The sequence below is a fragment of the Zootoca vivipara genome, chromosome 4, assembly GCF_963506605.1.
Source record: "Zootoca vivipara chromosome 4, rZooViv1.1, whole genome shotgun sequence".
Classification (NCBI taxonomy): domain Eukaryota; kingdom Metazoa; phylum Chordata; class Lepidosauria; order Squamata; family Lacertidae; genus Zootoca; species Zootoca vivipara.
Genome location: NC_083279.1, coordinates 4,481,930 through 4,498,276, shown reverse-complemented (window position 1 = coordinate 4,498,276; position 16,347 = coordinate 4,481,930).

Sequence of the window (16,347 nt, the reverse complement as noted above, 5' to 3'; positions counted from 1 at the left end):
TTGGGCAGAACAGAAAGCTTTTTTTGGAAAGGAAGAATGTAACATCTCAAGAGTTTTTGTTTTTTGTTGTGTGTGTGTGTGTGTGTGTGTGTGTTCCACTTAACAAGTTACTGAAAGTTACTTCCAAGTGTTATGCAAACCATGTAAACTATTAACCCTTTCTTAACCCCCCAATCAAGACTATCCTCAAAACATTGTTTATGGGGACTAATTTTAGAACAAGATAGGGCTTGATCAAGACATATTTACTTGATGTCATTCTTCGATAAATCAGAATATCAAAGTGATCCATGGCCAATGCTTCAAAATATGAATGAGCTACCACAGAGCATTTTCATCTTTTTCTTACAAGCTTCATCATACAATGTTGTGGTCAGTTTAATGGGTTTAATGTTAAAGCCAAGTACAGAACATATGGGAGGCCCTGTCAGATGGTGTTAATAGTCCACTGAGGCTAACATTATGTTCTCAAAAGTGATCTAGGACACTTCTAAGCAAGGCACAAAGTCAATGATTCTCTGCCCTCCTTTGTATGTCCTCAGGATTTGGCATTCAGAGATATACTGTATCTGAACATGTAGTTTCCATTAAGTTATCACGATGTGGAGTAATTCCTTTTCAAAACTGCATTAGCAAGTACCCATGAAGAGAAGCCCATGAGTTTCAACATTGTTGGGTTGCTTCTATACCATTCAGCAATCTGAAATTTTGCCCAGACATGGTTGAAGGAGGTACTTGGAAAAGATGAGAATGAGAATTTGTATCTCTTTTTCTCCCTAAAATGGGAAGGTGAAGTGTACTCCAAAGTGGAAAGTGGTCAGGAACCCTGATTGTCCCCATTTCAGGGGGGTTATAATTGCCTTCAGCTGAACACACTTACAATCCCCTGCAAACCAAGCGTAAGTCAGGAGATGAGGGGCCAACACACATAGGGACATCACAGAAACAGTCTGTGAGCACCTAGAAAGAAACTCTGTGATCACTAAAAGTCAGCATGGGTTTCTGAAAAATAAATCATGTCAGACTAATCTGATCTCATTTTTTGACAGAATTACAAGCCTGGTAGATGAAGGGAACGCTGTGGATGTAGCCTATCTTGATTTCAACAAGGCCTTTGACAAGGTGCCCCATGATATTCTTGTAAAGAAGCTGGTAAAATGCGGGCTAGACAATGCTACCATTCAGTGGATTTGTAACTGGCTTACTGACCGAACCCAAAGGGTGCTCATCAATGGCTCCTCCTCATCCTGGAGAGTAGTGACTAGTGGGGTGCCACTGGGTTCTGTCTTGGGCCCAGTCTTATTCAACATCTTTATCAATGACTTGGATGATGGGCTTGAGAGCATCCTGAGCAAGTTTGCAGACGACACCAAATTGGGAGGGGTGGCTAATACCCCAGAGGGCAGGATCACACTTCAAAATGACCTTAACAGATTAGACAACTGGGCCAAAGCCAACAAGATGAATTTTAACAAGGAGAAATGTAAGGTACTACACTTGGGCAAAAAAAATGAAAGGCACCAATACAGAATGGGTGACACCTGGCTTGAGAGCAGTACATGTGAAAAGGATCTAGGAGTCTTGGTAGACCACAAACTTGACATGAGTCAGCAGTGTGATGCAGCAGCTAAAAAAGCCAATGCAATTCTGGGCTGCATCAATAGGAGTATAGCATCTAGATCTAGGGAAGTAATAGCACCACTGTATTCTGCTTTGGTCAGACCTCACCTGGAGTACTGTGTCCAGTTCTGGGCACCACAGTTCAAGAAGGATACTGACAAGCTTGAACGTGTCCAGAAGAGGGCAACCAAAATGGTCAAAGGCCTGGAAACGATGCCTTATGAGGAACGACTTAGGGAGCTGGGTATGTTTAGCCTGGAGAAGAGAAGGTTAAGGGGTGATATGATAGCCATGTTCAAATATATGAAAGGATGTCATATGGAGGAGGGAGAAAGATTGTTTTCTGCTGCTCCAGAGAAGCGGACACGGAGCAATGGATTCAAACTTCAAGAAAGAAGATTCCACCTAAACATTAGGAAGAACTTCCTGACAGTAAGAGCTGTTCGGCAGTGGAATTTGCTACCAAGGAGTGTGGTGGAGTCTCCTTCTTTGGATGTCTTTAAGCAGAGGCTTGACAGGCATATGTCAAGAATGCTTTGATGGTGTTTCCTGCTTGGCAGGGGGTTGGACTGGATGGCCCTAGTGGTCTCTTCCAACTCTATGATTCTATGATTCTATGATGGGGCTAGTGTCTGACCACCCACACCCCTGTCCAGTATGTGGCCTCACACATTCCTTTGGCTGCCTCAGAAGCGATTCTGCTTCTGTTCAATTTATACTTCCTCAAGCATTTGGGAGCACATTTGGGAGCATGCTGGGTCTTAACTCACAGACCAACTGTTGAATTGTCTGTTCTAGGAGCTTCCTTGGTATCAATGTCAAGCTCACTGGTCAGTAGTTACTTGGGTTTTCCTTTCCCCCCTTTTTAAAGATGGGGACAACAATTGCCTGCCTCCAGTCTGTAGGGACCTTGCCTGTTCTCCAAGAATTATCAAAGATATTTGGATGGCATGCATATTTATGGTATGACAAGATAAAGGCCCATAAAGGTTTTAAAAATCATATAATTAGAAAATCTTTGTTTAATGTGTGGAACAAATACAAAGATTTGTTAGAAATAAAAACACTCTGGTGGCTATCACTATTGGAAGCCAAAACTCAGAAAAAGTTGAATATGGAATATGGAATCAAAATGGTTAAAATACAGTGATCTATTGATTGAAGAAGGTAATAAATTTAAGTTAAAATCATATGAACAACTTAAAGATAGTTTAAAGGACTGGTTACAGTACCATCAGATTTAAAGAACCATGGTTACAGTACCATGTTTAAAGTAGGTATTAAAAATGCTGGTTTTACAATGGAGAAATTGAGATTGGAAACGGAACTGTTGAATACAAAGACCAAAAAACCTATTAAAGATGTATAATTTATTGTTGGAATAGCATACTAAAGATGAACAAGTTAAATTGGTGATGATTGATTGGGCAAGAGATGTGGGGCATGATATTATGCTTGATGACTGGGAAAGATTGTGGAAAAAAGGTACGAAATTTACTGCGTGTAATGTATTGACGCGGGTGGCACTGTGGGTTAAACCACTGAGACTTTGCTTAAATTACAGAAGAGTTTCCACTTCAGTCACGAACATGCAACTGTGTAGAATATATAAATACTTACAGATTTAAGAACAAACAGAGCTTGGAACAACTCTAAACTTTTCTCCACCATAATATGAAGAAAGGCAAAGAGGCAGAACTATACAGTTTAATTTGTAATAACAGGATATATTTTTCTCCTGAATTCATATTTAATTTAGTAGCTGATGCCTGGCCATGTGGGAAAATATAATTGGTTGAAGAATTTACCTTTTGGGGAATAGGTAGGTAAACTTGCAAGAATTTCATGTACACAATAATTTGATCCATATGTTTTGATTAAAGATAGAGCAAAAAACTGAATGAAACTTGCAACCTTTAGATTGCAAATTGCTGTGGGGTTGGGGACACCACAAGAGTTTAACACCATGAGTCAAGCTGAAAAGTAATAGTTTATGAGCAAATATAATTGGCCTTTCTATTTTCATTTCTGGCAGTTTCAAAACAACAATGCTCTTTAGCTTCTGTTGGTTGTCACTGTTGCCAGAATATTGAAGAACACTTCAGTAATGATAAGCTTCATGATATTTGGCCTTTGGGGAGGCCAGAATGAAATGCAGAGCAGAAATATACATATGTCAACCTCATTTCACAAAAAAGTAAGCAAGCCATAAAAGAGGAATGCAACCTAGTTGCTCCAGAATATTCCTTTTATTTAAACTCCTTTAACTCATTGGGTTTGGAGTTTGGCAATTCTCCTATTTTGCCCTCTCATTCTCTCTTTAAAAAATGATTTCTTTTTATTTAGCTTCACATTGCAAGAAAGAAGATCCTGACTAGACATCAGGAAAAACTTTCCAATGGTAAGAGCTTTTCAACACTGGAAGATTGTGGACTCTCCTCCCTTGGAGGTTTTTAGGTAGAGGTTGGATGGTCCTCACATTCCCTTCCAACTCTACAATTCTATTATTCTGTATGTAGTTACCACAGCACGATAGTAGTATGACATTTCTGGCTGTATTTTATGAAGCATTAAAGAGTTCAAAATAACTATTGCTTCTAGCTGTCATCCATAAATCACGTCGGGCCAATGGCAGCAAAGTGATGGATCTCCAGCTATTGAAGGGATTTGATCATAAGACACAGGCTAAAATGGTGACAAGACAGGGAGATAAATGTTTGTGTTCAGATTAACATCCCAAGGTCAGAGTGCCTAAGCATATCAATGAGGGATCCTGAGTCGACACTGGGAGAATATTAATCTAAAAAGGTAGTCATAGCTAAGTGAGAGAGAAATTGAATTTTAATGAAGTTGTCTGTTATGATTGTCTAAGAAAACGTTTATAGTAAATTAATCTCAAAGAGACTTGCATTTTCTTCTGCAAAAAAGCTTCCTCCTTTAAAATGTCAGTCCTTGTCATGGGATTTAGTGGGTCCTTGTCATGGAATATGGTAATGAAAAAAGGAAAGAGAATAACTTTGGGAAACTTTAAAAGTTTATCAATAAAAGAAATTTTGAAAATACATGCTGTTTAATATAGCAACAAACCAGGGTGGGAATGGAAGAACTTAAGAATCATTTACATTGTATATGGAATATTCTTTGGCATGAAAAAATGTCAGAGAATTGTCAGGGCTACCTGGCATTCGCCACTTTAGTCTTTTCTGGCATTCAAATCTTTTATGTGAGTGGGAATCAGTGTGCCAATTCTGCCTTCCCCATCACTGACCCCACCTCACCCTGATATAATAATGTGTGGCAGAGAATGCCTGAAGAAAGAATGCCATATGGCCCCTGGTTGGAAAACACTGATTTAAAGCACTAGGATTTGGTATAGGTATAGCCTGAGAGCTAGAAATTGGGACATTTATCTCTTCCTCAAAAGGATGATGTTCAGGAATGTTGCCTCCAAACAGTCACTTAGACAAAAATTGTGCATAAATAGCACAAAGGAAACATCTCAAAAGAGCTTGCCCATTAGCTCCCAATTCAGTTTTGGGGGAACCCCAAGGTTTACAGAAATACAAATATAAAAAGCAAAACTAAAAATGAGGAGCCACATGAATTCACTGAGGACTGAGCATGTTCAGGTGGCAACAGCATGCTGATTGTTGGGGAGGAAAATGGAAAATCTAGTCAGAAGAGAAACAGCATCAAGTGCCTGCCCTGTGGAGGAGGGCATGGCTGACAGACTGGAAGACCATATAGCTGAATATTGTGTTCAACAGTGATTTTTGTAGGATATATTATGATGAGCCCTAGGGCACATAAAGAATGATGCATCCACCGTCTTTCATTCCTTGCTTCAAGAGACTTTCTTTCTGCCCTTTCCTTAGCTCATTTAAGTGGTATTTGAATTTGGATGCAGCTATTAATTTTTGCTTGGGGTTACTCGCTGGAGGAAATATTGAGAAAGAAATGCTGACCTTCCATAAACCCTTCTAGCAAAGCATTATTTATTAGGTCCTCGTCCCAAGCCAGCTGAAGTGAACAAACATAATGGGTTTTGGATCAATGCCTTAAAAAGGATTTATTTTTACCGGTATCTTACTTCTTGGCTTATTTAAAAAGTGCAGGGTGGGAGTGGGGAGGCAAGCCTCTAAGTGAAAGTTTGTTAAATGAACATGGGAGAAATGAATGACCAGCAGATTGGAATACTAGTTTTATAGGCAACACGATTGATTGCCTGGAGGCAGCCCTGAGTGTTCAATGCCCCATATGCTTTCTGTGCCTGTATCATTCAGGTGTTCTATTTGTAGCAAAAGAGGGCCAACAGGTACGATTAAGTGTAAGGAGGCATAAGATACTGGAGCATAAGTATCAGCACAGATGAATGAATTCTTGCATAGATATGGAACCTTCTGCGTCAGACAGGCTGCTCATAAAAATCATTCCTTGGCAACTATGCCCTAGGGCAGTGGTTCAGCCAACTTTTCCATGGGCGCAATGCCACCCTAACAGATTGGCGTGAGCATAAGCAGCCAAGTTCAGTAATCTGCGTATGCATTAAGGCAGGCTGCTGAGGCCAAGGCTTGCCACCTGGGAACATGATAAAAGGCCAGCTAGTTCAGAGCTTATATATGCCTCTCTCAATAAAAAAAAGATGTGCCACATTAACTCAAACGTTCAGAAGACTGGGGATGCATAACAAATGGAATCAATCCATGAGAGTCTACCCTCCAGCATAGAAAACTACAAACCAATTTAGAAGAACCAAGCTGCAACAAAAAACATCAAGGTTTACAAAACCTCTGGAAGATATTTTTCTTCTCTGTTTGATTTCACCCAAAATCCCTCAGATGTCTCACCTGAGGAGAAGATCTAAATACCATTTGGATTTGCTTTCTGGGAAATGAAGCAACAACCAGAAAGCCAGTGTGTCATTGTGATCCGAGTACCAGATCATTAAGTGATCTTTGGTCAATTGCTACTTCTCAGAGCAACCTACTTCATCAGGTATGTGCACTTCACCTTCTCAGAGAACGGTGTCCCCAACTTCATTGGGGGTGGATTTTCCTCACCTTCTTTGTCTGTTCTCTCCCAGGCGAAGAGGGTTGGTAGGTGAGTGCCCAGCTGGAGGGAGCAAAGAAGCCTATATTTAGGGCTGTTCTGCCCCCTCTTTCCCTTCCTTTTGCTGCTGCAGCCTTGATAAGCTCACATTGGGCTTCTGCTTCACAAATTGCCACAGGATGGATTGCACTCCTCACATTGGCAGTGGCGTGGTTAAGCAGAGACCACTGCTGCTCCTTCCTCTTTGCTGCTTCTAACATTTGCTTGACTGTGTTCTCCCCATCAACAGCAGCACAGCTCTGCATTTATAATTTAATTTAATTTAATTTATATACCTTCATCTTCCAAGGAGTTCAGAAAGGTGTACATGGTTCTCCTCCTCCCCATTTCATCTTTACTACAACCCTGTGAAGTAGGTTAGGCTAAAAGATGGTGACTGGCCCAAGGTCACTCAGTGAGCTTCATGACTTAGTGGGGATTCGGACCCAGGTCTCCCTGCTGCTGTCTTATGGAGTAGTTCGGCTTCTGATTTTGGGTCACTCCTGTCCGCACTGCCACTAGGCCTAGTGAGCCTTTGTTAGTAAGCCTGCCTGGCCACTCCAGCTTGTCCATGCTTCTTCTAGGCTGTGTCTTTGGACCGGTGTGGCTCACTCCACCGCGTCCCATCAGTTGATCTGGTTTTACTCCCCTGATTAGTCAAAGCATGAAGTCAATAGCACCCCACAAAGCCTGATACCGCCACTCCATCGATCTGCTGTTTGTGTATGTTTTCCTGTAACTTAGTGCTTCTTTACATCCATGGGTGCTGTAATAGCAAGTAAAGAGCTTCAAAATGTTGCTTGCAGGTAATGGAAGAGCTCTAGACTTTTCTGGAAATGCACAACAGTAGGATTTATTTTTTTTGGAGGGGGAGTTAAAAACTTAATGGGGGGGGGGTCCTCTGTTGTTCTGCTTTAACAAAAACAGACAAACCCAGAGCTCTCCAAGTCCAGACTTTCCAAGTGTCCCTATTTTCCAGGGACATCCCTGATTTAGAGAGGCCAGCCCAGTTTCTGATTTGATCCTGGAAGGTCCCACTTTTCCTTAGGATGTCCCTATTTTCACTGGAGAAATGTTGGAGGGTATGGAGTTATCCAACCCCTGAGCCGTCTGAAGGCAATCCTGTACAGGGAAGTTTAATGTTTTATTATTTTTTTAATATATGTTGGAAGCTATATGAAGAAAAGAGTTACAGGACACAAAAGACCCCCAGACCTACCGGTATTTGTCTGCATTTGACATTGTTAATCTACTCTGGAGAGACTCCTGTGCCTGCTCTTACGCACGTTGACCAAAAGGAGGGGGGAAGTTACCACCATGTTTAGAAACCCCATTACAGTGAATCAGGAAACTCAGAACCCAACTCAGAACCCAAACACAGATCCATGTGGAGAGAGCACAGAGTGACTCAGAAATAGTCAAATAAACAAGACAACTGCTGTGACCTGCACACACCTCTGGAAAATACCATAGCTAACTTCTCATAGTCACAACTGTGTTTGGAAGGTAATTTTGCCAACAATATGCATATGGTATGCAAAAATAATTTAATTTGCCTTGCGCAACTTCCAGGGTTCTTTGTACTTTTTCATGAGAAACATCACGAACAATTAAGTGAATTGCAAGTAACACAAAGTGAATTGCAAGTAACACAAAGGCATAGAATAGTGGATATATCTATGGAAGTAACATGGTTAAATTTAGACTGCATCTGTTTAGTTTAGTGGTGTTTTTTTCTTTCCTCTGTCACTATGAAGAACAGTTGTTTTTTTTCCATTTCTCACATTTAAATATGTATATTAACTAAGGATAGACAAATCAGACTATTCCCAGTTCATGTCAATTTCATATGTTTATTCATAAGTCCATTTCTGCATTAATCTTAAAAGCGTTCCCGAAAAAATGCATACTAAAAGAGTATTTTATCACCAAAAACAGTACATATTTCAGTACATACTCTTTTTCAATGTATGCATTTTTAAACATATTTTATCTCAAAGTACACTATCTTTCTTACTCATTTTGATATGGATTTTGAGGCAGGAACTGTGTTGTGAAATTCAGACACATGCAAAATAAGAAGAATAATGATGTTCTGATCTGTGCATTAGTCTGGGAGGTTCAAATAAAGTCAGTTCACTTAAAAATGTGGACGAAAATAAATTCTCCATCTCTAATATCAACCGATTTCCCTCATGAAATAGTTTACGATATAGACTCTTTCCCTCCTACCTCCAAGATGCCCCCTCTTCATATGTTCTGGAGAAACAAGAATATATGATGCTTCAAAGGAATTTTAGCTGACAGTAATTCATGAATGATAGTTTCTTTTATTTTTTATAGTCCAAATTCACACGTCATGGAGCAGAAAATAAGAGCATGCTGCATTCATGGGATCCTTCATAAACACTATTAAGGTTTCCCACAGTGAATAAATGCCTCACTCATGAAATTGGTAAATAGAAAACAGATGCTAACTATCCAGCTCTACATCTTAGAGATAATGATTTAAAAGTGGCAATTTTGTGCACAAACAAACATAAACCGGTGGGTGGTATATTGGTGGTAGGTCGTGGATTCCTGAATTGCATTAAGCAATTAATTTGGAATTCCTCGTTTAACATGTTTATTTTATATAGTGCACATTATGCTTCAATTCCAATTTTATCCAAAGCAAAATATGCCCATTTCTTCCTACCTGACTGCAGCAGAGAGAAGGACAGTCTTCTTCTTCTTCATAGCTGGGTACAGGGCCGTCTTAAGCATATCTGGCGCCGTGGTGCGAAGATCCCTCTGGCGCCCCCCGCCTCGTTTCCCAGAGTGGCTGTCTGGTGGGTGCAGCACAGCTGTTGCAGGCGCCGCAGCGCGGCACCCCCCCCCCCGGCGGCCTGGCACCTTGTGCCACCCAGCCTTGCCTTAGAGCTGGCCCTGGCTGGGTAAGATTGTCTTCCATGAATATGGCCTTAACAGTGAGTCCATAAGTGACTGTGGAGGCCAATTCTGGATCTGCATGCCCTTCCATAGTGGGCACATAGGTTTCCGGGTGGGAGTTGAGCATGGTGAGGGGTTGCCAAACATGCCTTTCTCTTAGCACGTTTCTCTCTTTTGTCCTGAGTTCAAGCATGTGCAAGTTCAATTCTGCTCACTCTGAAGCCTTTGGCAGGTCCACAGATTTGAGTTTCTTGAAGTGCTGCAATGTTAAATGCAATGTTAAAAGATGTTAAAATGCAATGTTAAAACATCACAACTCTCTTGCAATGATGGCAGACCTGTGTTCGGGACGCTCATTATCTGTGTTATCCGACAAATTCTGTATATTCCATGTTCCAAAATTCAATTGTATTTTATGACCGCTGGATAGTGACCCCACTGGGCATGGTAATCCAGTCAGGGAAAAAGGGAGGCTATGTTTAGAGCACCTTTTCTAGCCCCTCACCCTTTTCGGGGTGAGCAGAGTGGATCCCAAATAGGACCTTTGAGTCATGGATACAGTTGCCGAGCTGCTCAACTGCCTCATTCCTTGAGTCAGAACAACTGAATCTGTATCCACCACCTATGTGCCGGTTCATGACCAGAGGCTAAATGCCCATTTCATTCTACCTGGCTTCAACAGAGAGAAAGACACACTTGGATGGAACTAACCAGATTTTGGCACCTCCTCTTCCCCAAACATCCATATATCAGCATTCATTACAACTCACTGCAGGAGAGGAAGAAACTGGGTAACTGGTCCCACTCCATTGGCTCATCTGACAGACCAGCTACCATTTGACTTCTCTTTCCAAATTGCCTTCATTCCAGCTCATCTTTATAAGAGCAATGCAACATTAAGAACTGACAGCAGTTTCCTTGTTTTCATTTTCTCTCCACATCCCTCTTTCCACTGTTGTGTTGCATTTCTCAAAAGCACAATCGAGGGTGCAAAAAGAAAAACCGCTTTAAAAACACAGCCCAATGAACATAGTCTTCCTGAATGTTCAGTAGACTGACAGTGTGCATTCAGATGCAGGGATTAGTGCATAAATTTTCCTGATAATAATAATAATAATAATAATAATAATAATAATAATAATAATAATAATATTTTATCATTTATACCCTGCCCATCTGGCTGGGTTTCCCTAGCCACTCTGGGCGGCTTCCAACAGAAAAATAAAACACAGTAATCTATTAAACATTAAAAGCATCACTAAACAGGGCTGCCTTCAGATGTCTTCTAAAAGTATGGTAATTGTTATTCTCTTTGACCTCTGGTGGGAGGGCATTCCGAGAAGGCCCTCTGCCTAGTTCCCTGCAACTTGGCTTCTCACAATGAGGGAACTGCCAAAAGGCCCTCGGTGCTGGACCTCAGTGTCCGGGCAGAATGATGCAGGTGGAGACGCTCCTTCAGGTATACTGGGACCGAGGCCATTTAGGGCTTTAAAGGTCAGCACCAACACTTTGAATTGTGCTCGGAAACGTACTGGGAGCCAATGTAGATCTTTCAAGACCAGTGTTATGTAGTCTCGGTGCCGCTCCCAGTCACCAGCTGCCGCATTCTGGATTAGTTGTAGTTTCCAGGTCACCTTCAAAGGTAGCCCCACGTAGAGCGCATTGCAGTAGTCCAAGCAAGAGATAACTAGAGCATGTACCACTCTGGCGAGACAGTCTGCAGGCAGGTAGGGTCTCAGCCTGCATACCAGATGGAGCTGATAGACAGCTGCCCTGGACACAGAATTGACCTGCGCCTCCATGGACAGCTGTGAGTCCAAAATGACTCCCAGGCTGCGCACCTGGTCCTTCAGGGGCACAGTTACCCCATTCAGGACCAGGGAGTCCTCTACACCTGCCCGCCTCCTGTCCCCCAGAAACAGTACTTCTGTCTTGTCAGGATTCAACCTCAATCTGTTAGCCGCCATCCATCCTGCTAACTTTAGACTGTATGTTACCTGTTGTGTTATGGAACTATGGCTTCTTGATCAATATACCACCATACAACACTAAGTTTCATTCATACCCGTGGGTGTGGTGTGACACAACAGTAGAAATCATTGGGTGTGTCACCATACTGAGCGGAGGGGGGGGACGAAGGGTATCATCTATATGAGCTTTTTAAAGCTTGTGGGGCAGGTGTGTGTGTGTGTGTGTGTGTGTGCGCGCACACACACACACACACACACACACAATTCTTTCTACATCCCCAGAGCGAAATGACTGGATGATTTCCAGAGTGGAACAGAAAATCCATTGACTTCAATGGAGCTACGCTGAGTATGACTTAGGTATATATCAGCTACTGAATTAGTTTATAGCTTTAAAACAGGGGTCCCCAAACTTTTTCAGCCGGGGGCCGGTCCACCGCCCCCAGACCCTGTGCTGGGCCGGACTATATATTTTTTTTGGCGCAAGGACCCCTGCTGCGCCCCACCCCACCCCATGTTTCTCTCAGGGTGGGCAGCAGAGAGAGAGAGTCCGGAGGGACAGAGACTCCATTTTCCAGAGTTGTTAAGAGGCGGCTCAGCCCCCCACGGGCACACCTCTCCCTCGGGTGTGGGGTCAAGGAGGGAGATGCTGCCTTCACTGAGCGAAGACTAGGGGTGTGGGGTCAGGGAGGGAGATGCTGCCACATTCATTCAAAGCAGTCCAAAGTGACACCATTAATTCTTTATAATACAGTATTTCTCTAAAAACAGATGGCAAAAAACTATAACTGTACTGGTCTTTGGCGTCTGGAGAGGGGAACGGGGAACTTTGTATCTGAAAGTTTAAAACTGAATTTCATCATCATAAAAAACATTGGAAGAGACAAATGGCTTTAGCCACGTTTCATGGGCAGCCCTACCTGATTCCCGTTGAACTTACTGCAAAGTAACTGAGCTCTTAGCCTGGCACTGAGAGAGGGGGGAGCCACCCAGCTGCCTTAAGAGATGAATGAGATAAACACCGGGATGAAAAAACACACAAAAAGCGGGAGATTGATATTTTGGGGTCCTAGGGCAGATTAGGCAGGTCTCCTTTGTCAGTTGCTGCCCAGGGCTGCGGAGCCAGGAGGAGAAAAGTCAGTGGAGCTGCCTTTTGGACTCAGCTCTGGGGCTGAGGAGCTGACTGAAGCAGCCGAGCGAGCGGAAGCAGCCAAGCGGAGGCAGGAGGGGCGAGCCAGGAGCTCCGTTCAGAGCCTCTTAAAGGCGCAGCGCCGCTTTTTCCCACCGCCTTCCTGGGCACCCCCTGGGCTCCTCTGCCTGCTCTTGCAAGCCCGAAAAGGCTCCTGTCCTGCTGCTGCCTCTCGCAAGCGCAGGCACAGGAGCCGCAGTTGGGGGAGGCAGCAAAGGGGCGGGGAGGAACGAGCAGCCCGGCTCCTGCCCAGCTTCGCTGCTTTAAAGCGAGCTGCGGAGGAGGGAAGGTTTCTCCTCCGGGCTGAGAAGCTGCGCTGCGTCTCTCTTCTTCTTCGAGGACTCCGCACCACGCCTCCTTTTTCTTTCCCCAGCCCTGGGTTCTGCTCAGTCAAGCTTCGCCATCAGCGCACACACCGCGGGACCAGCAAGAGCTGTGCGCGCGCTGGTGGGTGAAGCTCGACTGAGCGGAACCCAGCACGGGGGAAAGGAAAAGGAGGTGCGGCGCGGAGTCCTCGGAGAAGGAGAGAGACGCTGCGCCACTAGGAGGAGGAGCAGCCACAGGCGGCGCCCAGGAGGAGCCCGTGCCATGCTTCCCTTCCTTGGCGCTGCTGCTGCGCTCAGGACAGGCGCAGGCTCCTGGCGGCGAGGAAGAGGCGACGCAGGGGGGTAAAATGGCTCTCGCTGGGAAAAATTTTAAAAAGTGCATAATGACCATGCCGATCCCCAGACCTTTCGCGGGCCGGATTGGGAGGCCAATTGGGCCGCATCCGGCCCCCGGGCCGTAGTTTGGGGATGCCTGCTTTAAAATAATAACCGGTTTAGAAGCACTTCAGTTATTAGGAAGTCAGTTCCTATAAAACCTAAATTAACTACTGTAGGTTCTGTATATAAATCAAAATAAAAGTATTGGTCCAAGCTTACAATCCTGGAGACTAAATATATATGAAAGGGGATAGAAGTTGAATAAACATTTTTCCCCATCCACCTCTCACATTATTTATAATTCAGATTATATATAGTCATGTTTACTGTGAGGGTCAATTTATTTCCTCAGGATTTATTTCTAATTTAGCATTTCTAATTAAGTAAGTGTAAGTAATCCAACACATACCTACTTCAAAAGTAAGTCCCATTGAGAACAATAGGACTCACTCCTAGCATTGCAGCCTTAGGAATTCAATGTTTGTAGGACAAATAAGTCCCAGAGCACATGCTTAGACTTTAAATAATTTTGGGCCAGAAAATAAACCACCCAAACTGTGTTTACAGTGAGATTGTACTTCTCTTCTGCCCTCTAACTGTCACCTTGTTAAAAGAAACCAACTTCATTCTTTTGATGAGGTGATGCCCACATATTAATCAGAACAGCCTTCAATAAATTAGCTATCTAATTTCATTAGTCACCATATGTCAAACAGCCAAGAATGGCAGCCTCTTCAGATTTAGATAGAAGCACAGGGGAGGGAGGGGACACAGATTACCTCCATGTGCCATCTATGCTTTGCTATCCTGGCAAAGGAACCTTCAGTTCTTGGGAGGAGAAGCAGCAAGTTGGAGAAGATGGGCCAAGAGCCTCTTGCACGTGCCGTGCTTGGGGCTGGTGTCGATTACTGTCTGTCTGAGAGCTCAGGAACTGCCATGCCACCTTTGCATGTGACCAGGAATCATGGAGTCTCCTGGGGTGGGCTTCAAGAATTCACCCATGAAGATAATCTGATAATCTGAAAGATAATCTGAAATAATTACACCGCTTCCTGCAGGGGTGTTGAGCATATTCTAGAGACAGTGTTAATAATTGCGTAGGATGCTGGTTAAAGCAAAAACACTGAAATTGAAGGCAGTGCAAATCCAAGAACCAAGGTGATTCTCAAAGATGCTGAGAATTAAATTTCATCCTTTCTTTCTTTTTAAACCACTCCAGATTACCGGTTATACCTACACATTTCACAAGTGGGACAAGTATTTTCCCTGAGAAGAAAATGACTAGCTTGCACTGAAATGAGCAAGATGGGGAGAAAGCACAAATTTGTCAATGAGGAAGAGAGATTTTTGCTCAGAGTAAGTTAAGGTGTGACATTGTGATCCAGAGTGTTGTTGATTTCAACCTAATCCTCGGTACCTTTGGGCTTCCTTGTTCTTTGGTGTTGGTAATACCCAACACACCTAGCAGTGAGTCATGGGTGAATTGACTGTCATGCTGGAACACACACCAGAAATCCTTTGCAGTATGCTGGAACTCTGTGTTTTAATGTTTAATTCTGTTTTAATGTCTTTTAAATTGTTGTAACCCAGGGGTCCCCAGACTTTCTGCGCGGCGGGCCGGTGCCCGCCGCGCCGACCGCGCGGTGGGCCGGAGGGCAGGGGAGTGCGCGCGCAGCGGGCCGGAGGGCGGGGGAGTGTGCGCCCGTGCGCATGCGCACACGCACACGGACGGGGAAAAAATCGCCAAAAATCGCTTGTGCGCATGCGTATGGGCCTCCCCCGACCCGGAAGTGCACCAGAAATGACCTCTTCCGGGTCGGGAGAGGCCCATACGCATGCGCACAAAGGATTTTCGGCGATTTTTTGCCGATTTTTTAGATCGTCGCTGCGCCGCGCGCCGTGAGAGCGGGCGGCGGCAGCGGGCGGCGGGAGTCGTCGCGGGCCGGATTGGAAGGCCGATTGGGCCGCATCCGGCCCGGGGGCCGTAGTTTGGGGACCCCTGTTGTAACCCCTTCTGGGACCTCAGGATGAAGGGTGGGTATCAAATTAAAATTACCATCAACAACAAATCTTCTGAGTCTTGCTATATGCTTTATATCCCCTATCTTGAGAATCATTATTGCCCCTTGTTTCTGGTTATGCCCTAATTATTCTTTCTGCAATAATAATAATAATAATAATAATAATAATAATAATAATAATAATATACAGGGCTGCCTGCAGATGTACATAACACTGAAACCTAGTTCCTATCTTGTGCTCTTCTGAAAGATAACTTCTATTTAAATACTCCAAAAGCCAGAAGCATGGTGGTGGTTGTTTTTCATAGGGAAAGAACCCAATTTATGTGCAAGTAAATTGTGCTAAATAATAGCATGTAAAAAGCAAACTTCTGGGTTTTATTTTAAAGCTATGAAATCTTAAACAGTTACATTAGTATTTAAGCATATTTTGCAAATTGCAGTTATTAGCTAAATGTCTTCATGTGTTATCCACAGATTTCTTTCCTTACAATTAGCTTTATTTCTGTTCCTAACTTACCAAATAAATTCTAATTCCAATTACCTTCTCTGAGAACCACCATTAATTAGTTCATCGAACATTACAGAGTATTGTAATAGCTGTACTATGAGGGATGACCAGCAATTGTCTTTCCAAGCACTGTGTTTGTTGAGTATGAGCAATGAAAAGGCACCCCCCCAAATGTCCCACCTACAAAAGTGGTTACCCCACCTAACAAGCAAGGCTAGCTACAGTGCTGCTCAAGCACCCCTAATCATAGGCCTTTTTGTCCTAATTTTAATAAAATATTTACCTGTTCAATATAGTTTTCCATCAATGTTGT